Raw genomic sequence first — 22,398 nt, forward strand, 5'->3', positions numbered from 1 at the left:
GTTTGGCCAATTGGACATGAAACTAGGCTTATAATGGCACATTTTTGCTGAAGAAACTATGCCCAAAAGACCAAAGCAAGAGGACCAAAAGTTGGCCCCAATCCGCACACCCTGCAACAGCACCTGCAGAAATGACCAAATGAACAGTAACTGTTCATTTGGCCATAACTCACTGTAGATTTGGACAATTGACCTGAACTTTTTACAGCAACAAGTTAAGACATAGAAAAACAACTTTTGTGAAGAAACCTACCCCAAATTATGACCAGAACCAAATCAAATCATTGAGCAAAGTGAAGTTTACTGTACTGAGATATCCAGAATTTTCATTTGAGCAGCAATGTTTGGAGGACTATAACTCTCTCTAAAAAACTCGGATTTAGGCGATTCTTGAACTGATGGAAACCTAAGGCATGGTAGAACATTTCATATGAAGAAAGTTAGACCAAATTATGAACTTAACTTGGTCAAATTACTGACCAAAGTTGGACCAAAATCTGCCAAAACCCAAAATTTCAGCAGGAACAGTACACGTGAACAGTAAAATTATTTTGGCCATAACTTGAGCTACAAAACTCCAAATGGAGTCATTCAAAAAAAGAAATTCAACTAGACAAAATAAGGAACATTTTCTATGAAGGAAGTTTTGTCAAATTCCAACAGTAAATCGACCAATGAAACAGTGCAACTTCGGAGCACCAAAACCGAAAATTGGCAATTTTGCCAAAATGACCTAAGCTTTGAGAAAATGACCAAAACCAACAAGTTTTAAATGAAAAATGTAGTATGTTTGAAGTGCCAAAGTCAATATACATATTTTCTATGCAAAAGTCAACATTTTAGTTGACTAATGAAGTGAATAGTGACATAAAAACTTGAAATAAGCTTGGAAATGGATTTGGTAATTGATTCCAACAAGTTTTAAATGCAAAATGTGGTACATCGGGAGTGTTAAAACCAATGTACCTATTGTCTATGCAAAAGTCAACATTTTTGTTGACCAATGAGGTGAATAGTGACACAAAAACTTGAAATTCAAAATTTGAAATTAGAAATGCATCTAGGGTCGTTTAAATTGCAATTGGCAATTAATACTAGTAAATGTAAAACTCAAAATGTGGGATCTTGGTGTAATTAGAATTAATATATCCATTAAGTATAAAAAGGTCAACATTTTGGTTGACTAGCATGGTGAATAGTAATCAAAATGATTAGTGAATTAAGATGAAGACCTAGAACCAATTCTAAGCTTAAATGCTTAGAATTGTATGACAAATATGGACTATGCATCCTAGTCAAAATTGTTAAAAAGAAATTTAGGCCATAAATTTGAAATCCATGAAATATTCATGGATTACTTGAAACATGAAAAATAAGTCACCTAATTTATGTGAATAGATAGTTAGGGCATATATGCCCATCACAAATGGAATTCATAAAATATTAGTAACTCAACTTGAAATATAAAATTTGTAATTACATAAGTAGATTCTTGAATGTATAAATGAGAAAGGAAAAATGTTTTGAATACAATGGTACATGTGAACCATTGTTTAGAATTGTGATCAATATGAATAACATAATGAATGGATAAATAAACCATATAAATGTATGAATGAGACATTAGTTCTCATTATTGTAAAGAGGAGAAGTATTTTGAGTACAATGGTATAAAAGAATAATTGATGTGAATTGTGATCATATAAATGATCAAATGAATGTATGAATTATGATTGAAATTTATCATGAAATAATGAAGTCATAAAGCACAATATATTAACATTTTAAAATATCAAATGCCCTAGTATACCTAACAAGATTGGTTTGGATAGTTTGGCATGCCAATAGGGTATTGTTTTAGCAGTACTGCGAAAGGCTTTATGCCTGTATTCATGGCTTTATGCCCGTATTCATGGCTTTTATGCCCGTATTCATGGCTTTTATGCCCGATTATGTGATATCATGGCTTTTTAGCCATACTGACTGCATACATGGTTGACGTTCTGCGTCCCATGGTATGACGGCCCGAGGCACCGCGGTGTCCAGTGCCAACGACCCGTTATCCAGTCCAGTCGTCTAGTATAGGTTACTTGGGCAGTCAATTAAAGTATTATTCAATTCAGGCAGCTAAGTTAAGTTAAGTATAATGAAAATTCAGTACAATTAAATTAAGTATTGAATGAATAGGCAAAAGAGATTAGCAAAAGAAACATAACAAAAATATAAATTACAGAACTGTACAGACTTGAAATACAATACAGATAGAATAAATTATATACCTGCTAGTATTACTGAAAAGTTATAAACTAAGCACTTCCAAAGAGGAACAAACTAGTATATAAGATCGTTGATACTAGAAATACCATACCAAATTAAATTGACTCTGAGTATCTGAATTATCATTTATTTCTTTCTTTACTTGTATATATTATTTCTGGTTATATTATTGCACCACTAAGCAGAAATGCTTAGCGCGATGAAATTGCTTCCTCGCGCAGGTACTGAAGGTAAAACCAATAGACTGTCGACTGAAATTTTTGGAGTCCAGATCTGCAGAAGTGTCAGAAGAGTTCAAGATTGTCACCTCTTCAGCAATGCATGTAGATAGGGCTCATTTTATACATGTTATGTATATTGTTCATTCCTAGTACATTGTAAATTATTTGTATATCTTGTACAAAATAAACTCATGTAATTAACCTATGAATTATGGAAGCTATTCAAAGTAAGTATTTTAGTATGTGAATTGAATTTGAGTTATAATGAGATTATACTTGTGAATATTGAGATATTGAAAATCTAATGAGATTTCTGAGAAATCTGGATACTGTATTGAGATACATTATGTTTGAAAATTTTTGAGACTATTAAGTTTGAGAAATTGAGTATATATTGAAATTGTCTTTGGCAGGTTCAGAAGAACTGTTAGTCCAAATTACAGCCGACACTTTGTCGGATTATCGTTAAAATTTTTGAAATTTCCAATTTAGTTAGATTTTGATAAAAGTAAAAATAGCCTAAATCTTCAATAAAGTTTTTGAATAAATAAATCAAGGACTGTAATGAAATCAGATAAAATACAGTGCTCCGGCACACTGAGTGGCATAACTTGCTCGGCTACACTATAGTCGGGTAAGGGGTGTCACACTCAGTGTGCCGGAGCACTCTATTTTATCTTAATTCATTTTTATCATGTTTTTGAATGCAATTTGTGAAATATAATTCATTTAAGCCATTTATCGAAATTATTATTTATTTGAGGTTCCCAAAATTTTAAAAAAATTCGGCAGAGTACCGGCTAAAAATGGAGAAAACAGTTCTTCGGAACCTGTGAAAAACACTTCTAATAATCATATTCATCCATTCACAAACTCCCATATCAAAATCTCAATATTTTTCAACCATTCGTTTCTCAATCATTCATCTCATTTATTAATCATGTATTGGTCATAAATAGACACTCACTCTTCCATTCACAAATACAATTTTCATTATTTACATGAATATCAAAATACATTACATAAGTTTAAATACATATGAGAAAATAGAAATTAGTTACAAAATATCAAAATGAAATCTAGTGTCCTACCAATGCACTGTGGAAGGTGAGGTGACACGGACACTATGCAGAACTGTGAATAGCCTTACCGAATCTGTGGTCTACTGGGCCCTCTGTCCAAATCTTCAGTACCTACGCGTTGCAAAAGCGACGCGCTAAGCATAAAGCTTAGTGGTGCCAATAATACAAGAAAATATAATATGCAAATAAAAATAAAAATTTCCTTGCTATCGTGTTCATAAGAAATGAATAATTACTAACTTATTGTTTAGTCGAGGGCTAATCATGTTTTATGATATTAACTTCTTCATACATTTCGTTAATTATTATTTTTTTTTTTTCATGATCTTGAGCTTCTTTGTATTTTTGGTAATCATTCCTGATACTTAATTTTCATATTTTCTTTAATGATCAGTTCAATCACAGTTATACTTTTCCATGCCCAAGTAACCTATCTTTGGACGATCGGATCGATAACGGTCGTTGGCACTGGACACCGCGGTGCCTCGGGCCGTCATACCATGGGACGCAGAACGTCTACCACGTATGCAGTCAGTATGGCTAAAAAGCCATGATATCACATAATCGGGCATAAAAGCCATGAATACGGGCATAAAGCCATGAATACAGGCATAAAGCCCTTCGCAGTACTGCTAAAACAATACCCTATTGGCATGCCAAACTATCCAAACCAATCTTGTTAGGAATACTAGGGCATTTAATACTTTAAAATGTTAATATATTGTGCTTTATGACTTCATTATTTCATGATAAATTTAAATCATAATTCATACATTCATTTGATCATTTATATGATCACAATTCACATCAATTATTCTTTTATACCATTGTACTCAAAATACTTCTCCTCTTTACAATAATGAGAACTAATGTCTCATTCATACATTAATATGGTTTATTTATCCATTCATTATGTTATTCATATTGATCACAATTCTAAACAATGGTTCACATGTACCATTGTATTCAAAACATTTTTCCTTTCTCATTTATACATTCAAGAATCTACTTATGTAATTACAAATTTTATATTTCAAGTTGAGTTACTAATATTTTATGAATTCCATTTGTGATGGGCATATATGCCCTAACTATCTATTCACATAAATTAGGTGACTTATTTTTCATGTTTCAAGTAATCCATGAATATTTCATGGATTTCAAATTTATGGCCTAAATTTCTTTTTAACAATTTTGACTAGGATGCATAGTCCATATTTGTCATACAATTCTAAGCATTTAAGCTTAGAATTGGTTCTAGGTCTTCATCTTAATTCACTAATCATTTTGATTACTATTCACCATACTAGTCAACCAAAATGTTGACCTTTTTATACTTAATGGATATATTAATTCTAATTACACCAAGATCCCACATTTTGAGCTTTACATTTACTAGTATTAATTGCCAATTGCAATTTAAAGTCCCCTAGATGCATTTCTAATTTCAAATTTTGAATTTCAAGTTTTGGTGTCACTATTCACCTCATTGGTCAACAAAAATGTTGACTTTTGCATAGACAATAGGTACATTGGTTTTAACACTCCCGATGTACCACATTTTGCATTTAAAACTTGTTGGAATCAATTACCAAATCCATTTCCAAGCTTATTTCAAATTTTCATGTCACTATTCACTTCATTAGTCAACTAAAATGTTGACTTTTGCATAGAAAATATGTACATTGACTTTGGCACTTCCAACATACTATATTTTTCATTTAAAACTTGTTGGTTTTGGTCACTTTCTCAAAGCTTAGGTCATTTTGGCAAAATTGCCAATTTTCAGTTTTGGTGCTCCGAAGTTGCACTGTTTCATTGGTCGATTTACTGTTGGAATTTGACAAAACTTCCTTCATAGAAAATGTTCCTTATTTTGTCTAGTTGAATTTTTTTTTTGAATCACTCCATTTGGAGTTTTGTAGCTCAAGTTATGGCCAAAATAAGTTTACTGTTCACGTGTACTGTTCCTGCTGAAATTTTGGGTTTTGGCAGATTTTGGTCCAACTTTGGTCAGTAATTTGACCAAGTTAAGTTCATAATTTGGTCTAACTTTCTTCATATGAAATGTTCTACCATGCCTTAGGTTTCCATTGGTTCAAGAATCTCCTAAATCTGAGTTTTCTAGAGAGAGTTATAGCCATCCAAACATTACTGCTCAAATGAAAATTCTGGAAATCTCAGTACAGTAAACTTCACTTTGCTCAATGATTTGATTAGGTTCTGGTCATAATTTGGGGTAGGTTTCTTCATGAAAGTTGTTTGTCTATGTCTTAAATTATTTCTGTAAAAATTTCAGATCAATTGACCACTTCTACAGTGAATTATGGCTAAATGAACAGTTACTGTTCATTTGGTCATTCTGCAGGGGCTGTTTGCAGGGTATCCGGATTGGGGCCAACTTTTGGTCCTCTTACTTTGGTATTTTGGGCATCGTTTCTTCAGAAAAAATGTGCCATTATAAGCCTAGTTTCATGTCCAATTAGCTAAACACCAATTGGACCAACACAGCCCAAGCTATGGCAGTCCAAGTGGACTGAAATTTTAGTCACCCTGCTGCACTCAAAAGGCAGCATGCTCCTTCACTTTGCCATGCTACATTTCAGTCCAATTTATGGCCAACTTACCTAAAATGGTCACTAATTGACCATTAAAATGTTCTCTAACAATTTCCCAAGCTAAATCCAAGTTTCACTCCCAAACCCTAGCTCATTTTCAAGGATTACACCAATTACCTTAGTTAGCACACCAATTCATCATACATATATATATATACCTTAAACATCATCTTTAGTCCACTCTAAGTCCATCAAAAACACTTAATCTTGTTCCTCCCTAGGGCTGCCAAAATTCATTGTATACATACACATAAATTCCATTCATTTAATTCACAAATTCTTGCTTATTTTAGGTCTCTAATCATGGAAAGAGAAAGATGTATGCATAATAGGCACTAACCTCTTTAATGGCAGAATTTTCCAAGATTAAACTTCACTTTCCTTCACTTTCTAGGCTGCCAAACACTTCCCCAAGAGGTATGGACAAGTTTTAATGAAAGGTGTCTAGGGTTTAGTAGTGAAAATTCATGGGAAATGGAGGAAATGAAAGAAAATTTTCATGGAGGGAGGAAGAAGAGAAACTCACGTTTTTGGCTGAAGAGAAGGCAGCTGGTATTTTAATTCCTTTGGCCATGTTTATCTCTTTTATTTGTTAATTAATAGGTTGTTTAAATATGATTGGTTAGAACTTTTAAATGACATCATAAAGATGTCATAATGGGCCTTTTTCCTCATTTTCTTTTCCTTTCTTCACTACTCATTTTCAATTTAATTTTTAGTAATGTTTATTCATATTTTATGTCATATTAATTATTTACTCAACTGGACAAGTCGGCCAAAAATCACCTCTGAAGGCGAAATGACCAAAATGCCCTCCGTTTGGCTTAACGGGTCAAAATTGTCTGTACCGATTGAAAAATTTTTCTAAGTATTTTCTTGGCATTCTAATGCCATAGGAACCTCAGTAATCCTTCTCTGGAGTCCCAAAAATTATTTTATAATTTTTCCCCCGGGTCTAGGGCTCCTCGTTGCGAGAACCGCAACTTCCCTTTGGTTACCCATCGTTTGGGCACCGGCTCGTTTAACTTGGTTGTATTTTATTTCTAAAATTTTTACTAAATTTTTCTTATTAATATTTGAGTTAATTATGGTTCCTCACTTAAGTTTAAATATTTTTCCGAACGTTCTAGCTGTCCGGACCGACACCGGTCACCGAAACAGTAGAATGTACGGAGTTGCTACGGGGAGGGTGTTACACCATATCTCATAAGGTGTAGAAGAAACTGATTTTGATGGAATCCTATTTAGAATATACAAAGCTGATTCTAATGCAAATCCCCAAAAGAAGATTGGCATATCAGTATAGCTCATCATACTACGTACCATATCCAATAGGGTACGATTTCTCCTTTCAGATACACCATTCAGCTGTGGCGTTCCTGGAGGAGTCAGCTGAGAAACAATGCCATGCTCTCTCAAGTATTCATCAAATTCAGTACTCAAATATTCACCTCCACGATCTGATAGAAGAGCTTTAATACTCTTTCCTGTTTGATTTTCTACTTCAGATTTAAATTCTTTAAACTTTTTAAAGGATTCATGTTTGTATTTCATCAAATACAAATACCCAAATCTTGATTTATCATCAGTAAAGGTAATAAAATAATGAAAGCCCCCTCTAGCCATTTCTTTAAATGGACCACATACATCACTATGTATTAGCTCCAAAATATTTTCAGCTCTTTGCCCTTGTCCAACAAAGGGTGATCTAGTCATTTTGCCCTGAAGGCAAGATTCACAAGTTGGAGTAGGCTCAGAGCCCAATGAGGATAGAATCCCCATTTTCTCTAGTTTTGCAATCCTATCTTCTGTAACATGACATAACCATAAGTGCCAAATATATTTTGAACTTGAGTTGGTTTTCACCATGGCATGGCATTGCATTATTTTAGATCACTTGCATTCATTTGTGTTTGTCATTATTATCCAAATAATAAAGACCATCATTCATATAACCCGAACCAACATATTTATTTCCAAAATAAATATTGCAAACATCATCTGTGAACTGAAATTCATAGCCATTTCTAGTCAAACTAGATATAGAAATGATGTTCTTAAAAGCATCAGGTACATATAAAATATTATCCAAACACAAAACATGTCCAAACATGTAAAAAGATTTAGATCCTATGGCTAAAGCTTCAACAGTTGAGCCATTGCCAATCCAGACTCTAATATCTTGAGAACGCAAGCTTCTGCTACTTGCTAGTTCCTGCATATCATCTCTAATATCTTGAGAACGCAAGCTTCTGCTACTTGCTAGTTCCTGCATATCATTAGAAATGTGAGAACTAGCACCAGTATTTAAAACCCAAGCTGTAGATGAACTATGAGTATCATCAGAATCTAAATAACAAGATATGGACATACCTTCCGAAGGTGTATCCTTCTTGTCCTTCAGAGAAGCAAGATACTCTGGGCAGTTCCTTTTCAGGTGCCCATCCTTTTGGCAGTGGAAACACTTTCCTTTGCCTCCATCAACTTTAGTCTTCCTTTTCTGTTTAGCTATTTTCTTGGAAGGACCAGGAATCTGAAGTTTCTTTTTCTTATTGCCCTTCTTCTTGTTGTACTTTCCAGCAAAAGAAGATGCAATTAAAGCTACCACTTTTCCTTTATTGCCTGGCATATTCTTTTGGGCAATAACTAGCATGTTGAGTAAGCCAACTAAAGTGCATTCCTGTTTAGTCATATGGAAATTTGTCACAAAATTCCCAAAAGACTCAGGAAGGGACTGAAGGATCAAATCCGTCTGTAGTTGTAAATCCATGTTGAAGTGAAGATGATCCAACTGCTCAATCAGCCGAATCATCTTGTGGACATTGTGACACCCCTTATCCGTCTACAGTATATCCGAGTAAGATATGTCACACGGTGTACCGGAACACTCTATTTTATCTTAATCATTTTTATTCTTCCTTAATTAATTTTTATCATAGTTTTGAATATAACTTGTGAAATATAATTCATTTAAGCCATTTATTGAAATTATAATTTATTTGAGGTTCCGCAAATTTTATAGAAAATCCGGTAGAGTACCGGCTAAAAATGGAGAAAACAGTTCTTTGGAACCTGTTAAAAACACTTCCAATAATCATTTCCAACAATCCCAACTTCATTTCATCAACAAAATCTCAATATGTTTTTCAACAACATTTCCATTTCTCAATCATTCATCTCATATGATAATCATGTAAAAGTCATAAATAAATATTCACTTTTTCATTCACAAACACAATATCTACTATTTACATTAATACCAAAATACATTACACAAGTTTCAATTACATATGAGAAAATAAAAGTTATTACAAAATATCAAAATAAAACCTAGTGTCCTACCAATGCACTGATGACGGTGAGGTGACACGGACACTATGCAGAGCTGCAGGAGGTTTCACCCAGTCTGTGGTCTACTGGGCTCTCGGTCAGTATCTCCAGAACCTACGCGTGGCAAAAGCAACGCGCTAAGAAATAATGCTTAGTGGTGCCAATAATAAAATACAAAGAAATAACAAAAAAAAAAGATAAATATACAGTGAATGTATCGATGTCTTATTGCAAATAAATTTTCAATGAGTATTTGTAGTCTTACTTATTGTGTACTTGTTATATTCATTATTTAGTTAAATTTATCCGCTTTCATTTTTTTTTTTGGTTGCCCAAGTAACCTATACTGGACGACTGGACTGGATAAACGGGTAAACAAGCACTGGGTATCAAGTACCTCGGGCCATCACACCATCGGTCACATATGTATCTCCCGGTGTGCAACAGAACAGCTAATAAGCTGTAATAACATCAGGCATTAAGCCAAATTTTAATACAAGGTCAGAATGGCTAAAAGCCATGAAATCACAGAATGGCATAATGCCATGTGCAGTACTGTTAACTGAACCCTATTGGCATGCCAAACTATCCAAACCAATCTTATTAGGTATACTAGGGCATTTGTCACTTTGGAATCTTTCAATTTTTGAATTTCAAGTTTTAGTGTTACTATTCCATTCATTAGTCAACAAAAATGTTGACTTTTGTATAGAAAATAGGTACATTGGTTTTAACACTCCCAACATACCACATTTTGCATTCAAAATTTGTTGGCATTAATTACCAATACCATTTTTAAGCTTAAAATTAATGAAGCAGAATTTTCAGTTTTTATACCCTATTTTTACTGTTCCATTAGTTACTGTTGCAGTGGGAATTTGAGAAAATGATAAACATGAAAGTTGTTCCTTATTTTGTCTAGTTGAGTTTCTTTTTTGAATCACTCCATCTGGAGTTTTGTAGCTCAAGTTATGGTCCAAAAACCACAACTGGCCGGATTAAAAAAATTTCAGAACTGACCATATCTATAGTGTAGTAAACAGTAACTTCCACTCTCTTGTTGAATAGGTTCTGGTCATAATTTGGGGTAGGTTCCTTCATGAAAGTTGTTGGCCTATATCTCAGCTTGTTGCTGGTAAAGTTCAGGTCAATTGGACCGTTCTACACTGAGTTATGGCCAAATGAACAATCACTGTTCATTTGGTCATTCTGCAGAAACTGGTTGCAGGACACCCGGATTGGGGCAAGTTTTTGGTCTACTTGGTTTGGTCTTATGGGCATGATTTCTTCACCAAAATTGTGCCATTATGTGTCTCGTTTCATGTCCAATTGGCCAAATACCAATTGAACCTCTACAATTCAAGTTATGGCTGTCCAAAAAGGCTAGACTCACAGCCACACCTACAGGTCACACAAGGCAGCCACATCAACCTCAAATCCCAAAACCCAATTCACTTCATTTTTTATTCAAACCAAACCAAATGGTCACTAATTGACCATTAAAACCTACTTCCATTATCACAAGATCAAATCTCATTCTTCAACCCAAACCCTAACTCAACAATTCAAAACCATGCATAATCATTGCATTTATCAATTCACTCATAAGTTACACTTTAAGGGCAGCCATACTTGCACATTAGCTTCCCAAAAATTTTCACCATATTACCTTAACCATGGCTGCCAAAATTTAGGGTTAGCATACCAATGTCTTTCATCAAATTTCTTTGTCATTTAATCACCTATATAGTTCTTAAACATGAATTTGAAGTGAAATTTAAGGTTTAGGGCACTAACGTTGAATGGAGCAGAATTTTCTCTTGACCCAACTTAGATTTTTCCTTCACTTTCTTTGGGTTTCTTATAGCCAAAACCTTCCCAAGAGGTAAGGATAATTTTTAATGAAGAGACTTAAGGTTTAGTGGTGAGAATTTAAGGTTTGGAAGAGAGAAAATGAAAGGAATTTTAATGGAGGAGAAAAATGGTTCACGTATGGAAATTGGGAAGAAGAAGAAGCTGGGTTTTTCTTTCATTTTCTGCCCATTTTATTGATTTTAAATGGGTTAAGGACATGTGTCACAATATGATAGGTCATTGGGGTTTTAATGACATCATAATGATGTCAAAATTCTCATTTATTCCATTTTCTTTTCTTTTTATTTTCTACTCATTTTCAATTCAAATTTTAGCAATATTTATTCATATTTTATGTTATAATAATTATTTACTTAACTGGACAAGTCGGCCAAAAATCGCCTCCGAAGGCGAAATGACCAAAATGCCCTCCGTTTGGCTTAATGGGTCAAAATTGTCTGTACCGATTGAAAAATTTTTCTAAATATTTTCTTGGCATTCTAATGCCATAGGAACCTCAATGACCCTTCTCTGGAGTCCTAAAAATTATTTTATGAATTTTTTCCCTTGGTCTAGGGCTCCTAGTTGCGAGAACCGCAACTTCTCACTAGGTTACCCATTGTTAGGGCACCGGCTCATTTAACTTGGTTATATTTTATTTCTAAAATTTTTCCTAAATTTTTCTTATTAATATTTGAGTTAATTATGGTTCCTCACTTTAGTTTAAATATTTTTCCAGACGTTCTAGTCCTGGGATCTACACCGTCACCGACAAGATAATGTACGGAGTTGCTACAGGGAGGGTGTTACAACTCTTCCCCTCTAATTTAAATTTCGTCCTCGAAATTTACCTGATGCAAATAGTTGAGGGAACTATTGCCTCATCGTCTCTTCACTTTCCCAAGTTGCCTCTTCGGTGTTGTGGTTCCTCCAAAGCACTTTCACCAGTAGAATCTGCTTATTCCTCAACTCTTTCACTTCCTGAGCTCGGATCCGTATGGGTTCTTCTCATATGTCAAATCCGGTTGTACTTCAATTTCTTCCATGGGGATGACATGTGAAGGATCTGAGCGGTATCTTCTTAGCATAGACACGTGGAACACATTGTGGATCTTGTCCAGCTCTGGTTGTAAAGCTAGCCTGTAGGCTACTGGTCCCACACGTTCAATGACTTCATATGGGCCAATGAACCTAGGGCTCAACTTACCTTTTCTTCCAAACCTCAGTGCCTTCTTCCACAGTGACACCTTGAGGAACACTTTATCGCCAACCGTATGTTCTATTTCTTTTCTCTTCAGGTCGGCATAAGATTTCTGTCTATCTGAGGCAACCTTCAGATTGGCTTTGATCAGTTTTACTTTCTCCTCAGTCTGTTTCACCAGGTCAGGCCCTACCAGTTTGTTTTCGCCCAATTCAGTCCAGCACACTGGAGTTCTACATTTCCTCCCATACAGTGCTTCATACGGGGCCATTTGGATGCTAGCTTGGTAGCTATTGTTGTATGCAAATTCTGCCAGTGGGAGGTATCTATCCCAACTTCCCTCAAACTCAATGACACAACTCCTCAGCATATCCTCAAGGACCTGACATATATTTCATGTTATTATTATCATTTTAGTTCAATATTTGTATTAATTCAATTGGTTCAATTGTTTACCTGGATTACTCTTTCTGATTGCCCATCCGTTTGAGGATGGAAAGCTGTGCTGAAGTGGAGTTGTGTACCCAAGGACTCATGCAACTTCTTCCAAAATCTCGATGTAAACCTTGGGTCTCGATCAGATATGATGGAAAGTGGAATTCCGTGCAGTCTAACTATCTCACTGATATATAATTCTGCTAATTTCTCTAGTGAGTAGTAAGTCCTAACTGGCAAAAAGTGTGCTGACTTCGTCAATCTATCCACTATCACCCATACTGCATCATGTTTCTTCTGGGTGAGAGGTAGACCACTTACAAAATCCATGGTGACCCGATCCCATTTCCATTCAGGTATGCGTATAGGCTGTAGCAAACCTGATGGAACTTGATGTTCTGCCTTGACTTGCTGACATGTCAAGCACTTAGTTACATAGTCAGCTATGTCCTTCTTCATACCAGGCCACCAATACTGAAGTTTCAGATCATGATACATTTTTGTACTTCCTAGGTGCATAGCATAAACACTAGTATGTGCCTCTTTCAGAATACTGGCCTTCAATTCCCCATCATCTGGTACACATACTCTTCCTTTGTAGTACAGACACCCATCTGCTTTCACCTCATAGTCAGTTGTTTTTCCCTCTGAGATTTTGCTCATGATAGCAATTAACTTTTCATCTGCCTTTTGCCCATCTAAAATCTGTTGTAGCAGGTTTGGCCTCACTTGCAACTCAGCCAAAATAGCTCCATCTCGAACTAAAGATAGATGGGCGTTCACTGATCTCAAAGCTATGATGGACTTTCTGCTCAAAGCATCAGCAACTATATTTGCCTTCCTAGGATGGTTGTCAATTACACAATCATAGTCCTTCAGGAACTCAATCCATCGTCTCTGTCTAAGGTTGAGCTCCTTCTAGGTTGGCAAGTATTTCAGGCTTTTGTGGTCTGTGTAAATATAGCACTTTTCACCATACAAGTAATGCCTCCATATCTTCAGTGCGAAGATAATTGCTGCAAGCTCTAGACCATGGGTAGGGTAATTCTGTTCATGTGGCCTTAGCTGTCTGGAAGCATAAGCGACCACCTTTCCCTCTTGCATCAATACACACCCTAACCCATTATGAGAGGCATCACTGTAGACCACAAAGTCCTTTCCTGACACTAGCTGTGTTAATATTGGTTCCTCTATCAACATAGCCTTCAACTTCTCAAAACTAGTTTGACACTTGTCATTCCAATCAAATCTGACATTCTTGTGTAACAACTTGGTCATTGGAGCAGCTATTAAAGAAAATCCCTTCACAAATCTCCTGTAATACCCAGCTAGCCCCAAGAAGCTTTTGACCTCAATTGTATTTCTAGGAGGCTTCCATTCCATCACTGCTTCTATTTTCTTGGGATCCACTCTAATCCCATCAGCTGACACTATGTGTCCAAGGAATGCAATCTCATTCAACCAGAAGTCACACTTGGACAACTTAGCATACAGCTTCTTTTCTCTCAGGGTTTGCAGAACAATCCTCAAATGCTCATCATGTTCTTTCCTGGTCTTGGAATACACCAAAATATCATCAATAAAGACCACTACGAACCGATCTAGGTATGGATGGAAGATACGGTTCATAAGGTCCATGAATGCTGCTGGTGCATTTGTTAGGCTAAAGGGCATCACTAGGAACTCATAATGCCCATATCGGGTCCTGAATGCAGTCTTTGGCACATTTGCATCCTTCACCATCAACTGATGATACCCTGATCTGAGATCAATTTTAGAAAATACTCCTGCTCCCTTTAACTGATCAAACAGATCATCAATTCTAGGCAACAGATACTTATTCTTCACTGTCACTTTATTCAACTGCCGGTAATCAATGCATAACCTCAAAGTCCCATCTTTATTCTTTACAAACAGCACTGGAGCTCCCCATGGTGACACACTAGGGCGTATGAACCCCTTATCCAGCAACTCCTGTAACTAGATTTTCAGTTCCTTCAATTCTGTGGGTGCCATCCTATAAGGAGCAATAGATATTGGTGCTGTACCCGGCAGTGTCTCAATAGCAAATTCAACTTCCCTTTCTGGTGGCAAACCAAGCAACTCTTCAGGAAATACCTCTGGGAAGTCTCTTACTGTGAGTATATCACTCAGGTTTGGCTTAACTTGCCTAGTATCAATCACGTGTGCTAGGTAAGCTTCACAGCCTTTTCTCATCATTCTTCTTGCAACTGTGGCTGAGATAACATTGGACAGGAAATCTATCCTTTCACCCACAATAGTGATCTCATTACCCTCAGGAGTTTTCAAAGAAATCTTCTTCAATTTACAATCAACTATTGCCTGATGACGTGACAACCAGTCCATTCCCAAAATCACATCAAATTCGTGGAAGGGCAACTCAATTAGATCTGCCGAGAATTCATACCCCTGAATCCTTAACAGGCAACCCTTGTACACTTTGTTCACTACTACACTGTGGCCCAACGGATTATTGGCCAGAATGTCTTGGTCACTCTCCCCTACTAGTATCCCCCTTTCTATGGATAGATTGATGCAGATGTATGAATGAGTGGATCCTGGATCCACCAATGCATGCACAGATGTATTGTAGAGGGAGAACGTACCCCTGATGACGTCTGGGGCATCTTGCTCCTCCTGAGCTCTCATGGCATAGGCTCTGGCAGGTGGTCTGCTCTCAGGCCTCTCTGCTGGCTCAGATGCAGGCCTCTGTGATGGTCCCACTGCCTCAGATTTGCCAGATTTCCTACCCCTTTGTGGTGCAGGAGCAGTGCATCGCTTGTGTTGGAGCATTGTAGTAGTTCTGCGTGGGCCTTCCTTAGCCGATGCTCACAACCCACACCTTGCAGCACCGCCACTCTCCAACACTCCCCCTTATGCCACTTCAGGCAATGTGGACATGCAGAAGATGCTGGGGCTGGTCCCCTGAACCCCATCCCTGGAGAGTTGCCCACTGATGGTGTGGACTGACCTCTCCTAGGGGTAAACTGTGGCCTGGGCCCCTGAAATTGACTTTGACCTTGTGATTGACCTGAACTCTGTGCAGGTGGACCCTTGAACTTCTTCCCAGATGCAGGAGATGAACTAGACTGACCTGGGCCCCTCTTCTGCTGTCTCTCTCTTATGGTCTGCTCACTTATTCTTACTTTTTCAACTTTTATTGCAACTTCCACTAACTTGGTGAAGTCGGTGATTCCCAAAGTAGTGATCATGATCTTTATGTTGTCATTTAATCCCTCTTCAGATCTCTTACACCTTTCAACCTCATTAGGGACTATCTCCCTTCCATAGCGGCTTAATCTGATAAATTCCTTTTTATACTTGGCCACTGTCAGCTGTCTCTGCCTCAGGTTAATGAACTCTCTTCTTCTCTCTTCCAGGTATACACTACCCACATATTTCTTCTTGAATTCGGAGAGGAAGAAGTCCCCAGTTATTACTTCGTCAGTACTTCATCGACACCGTATCCCACCATTCATATGCATCATCTTGCAACAGAGATACAACAGCTTCTAGATTTTTCTCTGGAGTGCAGTGGAGTTGTTTTAAAACTCGCTGCTCGTTTCAATCAATTTTCTACCGCAATGTAATCATCTTCTCTCTTGCCAAAGAAGTCCACTGCTCCAAATTTTCTTAGTCTTTCCAGGTGTGATTTCTGCTGTGGAGGTGGTGGTGGTGCTGGCATTACCCCAGCCATTTGTTTGAAGAATTCGGCCATTTGCTGGAACATGGCTTGTGGAGGCCGAAAGGTGCTCTGCTTGAGCTAGCGGAGCAGGTTCTCCCCTACCCCCAATCTCAGCTGCTGCAGGTGGAGCATGACTCTCCACTTCCTCCTCAACTGCCCTCTGAGATGTAGGGTCCATATTCTATTCAAAATAACAAAGACAAACAGATCTGCATTAGTGTCACCTCAACTCTTACAAATGCAATGCATGGTATGGACTCAATCTAGGCCCAGAAACGCCTAAACCGTGCTCTGATACCACTAAATGTGACACCCCTTACCCGTCTACAGTATATCCGAGTAAGATATGTCACACGGTGTATCGGAACACTCTATTTTATCTTAATCATTTTTATTCTTCCTTAATTAATTTTTATCATAGTTTTGAATATAACTTGTGAAATATAATTCATTTAAGCCATTTATTGAAATTATAATTTATTTGAGGTTCCAAAAATTTTATAGAAAATCCGGCAGAGTACCGGCTAAAAATGGAGAAAACAGTTCTTCGGAACCTATTAAAAACACTTCCAATAATCATTTCCAACAATCCCAACTTCATTTCATCAACAAAATCTCAATATGTTTTTTAACAACATTTCCATTTCTCAATCATTTATCTCGTATGATAATCATATAAAAGTCATAAATAAATATTCACTTTTTCATTCACAAACACAATATCTACTATTTACATTAATACCAAAATACATTACATAAGTTTCAATTACATATGAGAAAATAAAAGTTATTACAAAATATCAAAATAAAACCTAGTGTCTTACCAATGCACTGATGACGGTGAGGTGACATGGACACTATGCAGAGCTGCAGGAGGTCTCACCCAGTCTGTGGTCTACTGGGCTCTCGGTCAGTATCTCCAGAACCTACGCGTGGTAAAAGCAACGCGCTAAGCAATAATGCTTAGTGGTGCCAATAATAAAATACAAAGAAATAACAAAAAAAAAAGATAAATATGAAGTGAATGTATCGATGTCTTATTGCAAATAAATTTTCAATGAGTATTTGTAGTCTTACTTATTGTGTACTTGTTATATTCATTATTTCGTTAAATTTATCCACTTTCATTTTTTTTTTGGTTGCCCAAGTAACCTATACTGGATGACTGGACTGGATAAATGGGTAAACAGGCACTGGGTATCAAGTACCTCGGGCCGTCACACCATCGGTCACATATGTATCTCCCGGTGTGCAACAGAATAGCTAATAAGCTGTAATAACATCAGGCATTAGGCTAAATTTCAATATAAGGTCAGAATGGCTAAAAGCCATGAAATCACAGAATGGCATAATGCCATCTGTAGTACTGCTAACTGAACCCTATTGGCATGCCAAACTATCCAAACCAATCTTGTTAGGTATACTAGGGCATTTGTCACTTTGGAATCTTTCAATTTTTGAATTTCAAGTTTTGGTGTTACTATTCCCTTCATTAGTCAACAAAAATGTTGACTTTTGTATAGAAAATAGGTACATTAGTTTTAACACTCCCAACATACCACATTTTGCGTTCAAAATTTGTTGGCATTGATTACCAATACCATTTCTAAGCTTAAAATTAATGAAGCAGAATTTTCAGTTTTTATACCCTATCTTTACTGTTCCATTAGTTACTGTTGCAGTGGGAATTTGAGAAAATGATAAACATGAAAGTTGTTCCTTATTTTGTCTAGTTGAGTTTCTTTTTTTGAATCACTCCATTTGGAGTTTTGTAGCTCAAGTTATGGTCCAAAAACCACAACTGACCGGATTGAAAAAATTTCAGAACTGACCATATCTACAGTGCAGTAAACAGTAACTTCCACTCTCTTGTTAAATAGGTTCTGGTCATAATTTGGGGTAGGTTCCTTCATGAAAGTTGTTGGTCTATATCTTAGCTTGTTGCTGGTAAAGTTCAGGTCAATTGGACCATTCTACACTGAGTTATGGCCAAATGAACAATCACTGTTCATTTGGTCATTCTGCAGAAACTGGTTGCAGGACACCCGGATTGGGGCAAGTTTTTGGTCTACTTGGTTTGGTCTTATGGGCATGATTTCTTCACCAAAATTGTGCCATTATGTGTCTAGTTTCATGTACAATTGGCCAAATACCAATTGAACCTCTACAATTCAAGTTATGGCTGTCCAAAAAGACTGGACTCACAGCCACACCTGCAGGTCACACAAGGCAGCCACATCAACCTCAAATCCCACAACCCAATTCACTTCATTTTTATTCAAACCAAACCAAATGGTCACTAATTGACCATTAAAACCTACTTCCATTATCACAAGATCAAATCTCATTCTTCAACCCAAACCTTAACTCAACAATTCAAAACCATGCATAATCATTGCATTTATCAATTCACTCATAAGTTACACTTTAAGGGCAGCCATACTTGCACATTAGCTTCCCAAAAATTTTCACCATATTACCTTAACCATGGCTGCCAAAATTTAGGGTTAGCATACCAATGTCTTTCATCAAATTGCTTTGTCATTTAATCACCTATATAGTTCTTAAACATGAATTTGAAGTGAAATTTAAGGTTTAGGGCACTAACCTTGAATGGAGCAGAATTTTCTCTTGACCCAACTTAGATTTTTCCTTCACTTTCTTTGGCTTTCTTGGCAGCCAAACACCTTCCCAAGAGGTAAGGATAATTTTTAATGAAGAGACTTAAGGTTTAGTGGTGAGAATTTAAGGTTTGGAAGAGAGAAAATGAAAGGAATTTTAATGGAGGAGAAAAATGGTTCACGTATGGAAATTGGGAAGAAGAAAAAGCTGGGTTTTTCTTTCATTTTCTACCCATTTTATTGATTTTAAATGGGTTAAGGACATGTGTCACAATATGATAGGTCATTGGGGTTTTAATGAAATCTTAATGATGTCAAAATTCTCATTTATTCCATTTTCTTTTCTTTTTATTTTCTACTCATTTTCAATTCAAATTTTAGCAATATTTATTCATATTTTATGTTATAATAATTATTTACTTAACTGGACAAGTCGGCCAAAAATCGCCTCTGAAGGCGAAATGACCAAAATGCCCTCAGTTTGGCTTAACGGGTCAAAATTGTCTGTACCGATTGAAAAATTTTTCGAAATATTTTCTTGGCATTCTAATGCCATAAGAACCTCAATGACCCTTCTCTGGAGTCCCAAAAATTATTTTATGAATTTTTTCCCCGGGTCTAAGGCTCCTAGTTGCGAGAACCGCAACTTCTCACTAGGTTACCCATCGCTAGGGCACCGGCTCATTTAACATGGTTATATTTTATTTCTAAAATTTTTCCTAAATTTTTCTTATTAATATTTGAGTTAACTATGGTTCCTCACTTTAGTTTAAATATTTTTCCAGACGTTCTAGCTGTCCAGACTGACACTGGTCACCGGGATAGTAGAATGTACGGAGTTGCTACAGGGAGGGTGTTACAGACATGATCCCCAACATTCTGTCCCTTAGACATCCTCATACGGATTAACTGTCTAGATATCTCATACCTAGCATTCCTAATGTGCTCACCATATAACTCTTGTAGGTGAAGGAGGATCTCACTCGCACTGAACATGTTCTCATACTGCTTTTGTAACTCATTACTCATGGAAATAAGCATGTAACACTTAGCTCTCATATCATGCTCCTTTCACTTATCCAAAGTTTCATGTTCCTCTTGTGTGGCCTCTGGAGGTAAGGGACTAGGAACATTTGAATCTAGAACATATCCTATATGTTCAAGGTTCAGGACAAGTTTCAAATTTCTTAGCCAATCAGACAGATTAGGTCCTGTCAACCTATTACAATCAAGTATGCTTGTAAGGATATTGGATGGTGGTGGTTGTTCTGTGCTCATTTTTATCAGAAAATTAACTGTAGAAAATAGCCAGATTAATTAGTAAATGTATCATGTAATTAACCAAAATGATTATGGTCTTTTAATCAAATTGGTCCTCCCACTAACTTAGCGAATCCTACACTTCCAAAGTAGAAAATGGAAATCCTAGTTGGATGGATTTCTAGTGGGTGATTGGATTCTTATAATTCTATTGATCATCCTCAGGTACATCCATTATTGGAATTACAATAAACTATAAGTGAGCAACTCCTTGCCCATCACATCTCATGTGAGGTTCAATCCTTTACCTAGCCCCTAATGCTCAAAATCTCAGATACATCCATTATTGACTTATCTTGCATTAGTTAAGTTGATCCCATTGAGCCAGTAATTATGCAAATAATTTTAATGTCCTCAGGTACATCCAATATTGGCCACCAAACTATTTACATATCTACAACATCTCATGCTTAACAATTATTCTTAAGAAAATCTCTTAAATTAATTGCATCTTATGCAACTATTTAAAATTTCTTAAAATAATTGCCCCAATGGAGGGCTTATGTTATAATTACTTTAATTATAGCATTTCAGACTTAATCATTTGTTTGGAAGATTTTATGGTCATTCTAATTACTATTAAGGTCTCACTTTGCACATTATCCATTTAGCATGCATATATCATATGATTGCATACATTCCCATACATCTCATGCATTCATGGATAAGCAGTAAATATGGTATGAATATGGACTTTCTAAGGGATTCAATTCTGAGCAACCAATAATTGAATCAGGGCATTCCTAGGTGCATTTCATTCATTCATTTTACAAGAGTTGCTGAAGGAGTACATAATCAACACTTGATCTTGAATTCCTCCCACTGGTCCCACCAATGCTCTTGACCTCCTTGAACTTCTTGCAATCCAATATTACATAGTAATCTTTGGCATACCAATGTGAATTTACAAAGAACTTAAATAAATGAAATTACAACCCAAAAATTATTACAAACTTAATAATACATACCCAAAATAAATTAAAATAAATTAATTAATTTAAAATTCCAAAGAAACATAAAAGAAATAAATTCAATCACATTGGTCTTTTTATAGTCCATGATCATCCATCATGCATATCACTATTTAACAATTAAATAAAACATATATACTTTGTAACACCCCAAAGTTCGGTAGTGCGTTCTGCTGCTCCAGTGACCAGTGCTGTCCGGACAGCTAGGATGCCTAGAACCGTACTTCAATATGAGTGAGGAGACATAAAATAATGAAATACAAGAAAAGAAAAACAAAGGAAAAATCATAGCAAAGAAATGTAACCGAGTAAGTGAGCCGGGAAACCTAGCGATGGGTGATCAGACTGGAAGTCACGGCGTGGACCGTTGACTAGCCCTGGACTGCTGGGAACCCTGGGAAACATTTTTAGGACTTAAATAGACCATTGTTGAAGAGTAAATATCATTAGAAAGATCAAAGAAAAATTAAATAATTAGTACAAAGAAAAGTGAGAAATCGAAAAACAGACAAAATACGGTGTTACCGAAAAATCGGGAAAACCACCCGAACAGGGGCATTATGGTCATTCGACATCCCGAAGTGTCTTTTGACCTAAATGTCCATTAAAAATAAATAGTATTACACTTAGAAAATGAAATGAAAAATTAATTTGGTGGTACCTAAAATAAATAGTGGAAATAATGGGTTAAATGTGGATTATGGGAAAGTTAAGTTTATAATATGAATTATTTTACTTAGTGGAGCACTAAGGGATTAATTT

Source organism: Hevea brasiliensis, chromosome 4 (genome assembly GCF_030052815.1).
Source record: "Hevea brasiliensis isolate MT/VB/25A 57/8 chromosome 4, ASM3005281v1, whole genome shotgun sequence".
Taxonomy (NCBI): Eukaryota; Viridiplantae; Streptophyta; class Magnoliopsida; order Malpighiales; family Euphorbiaceae; genus Hevea; species Hevea brasiliensis.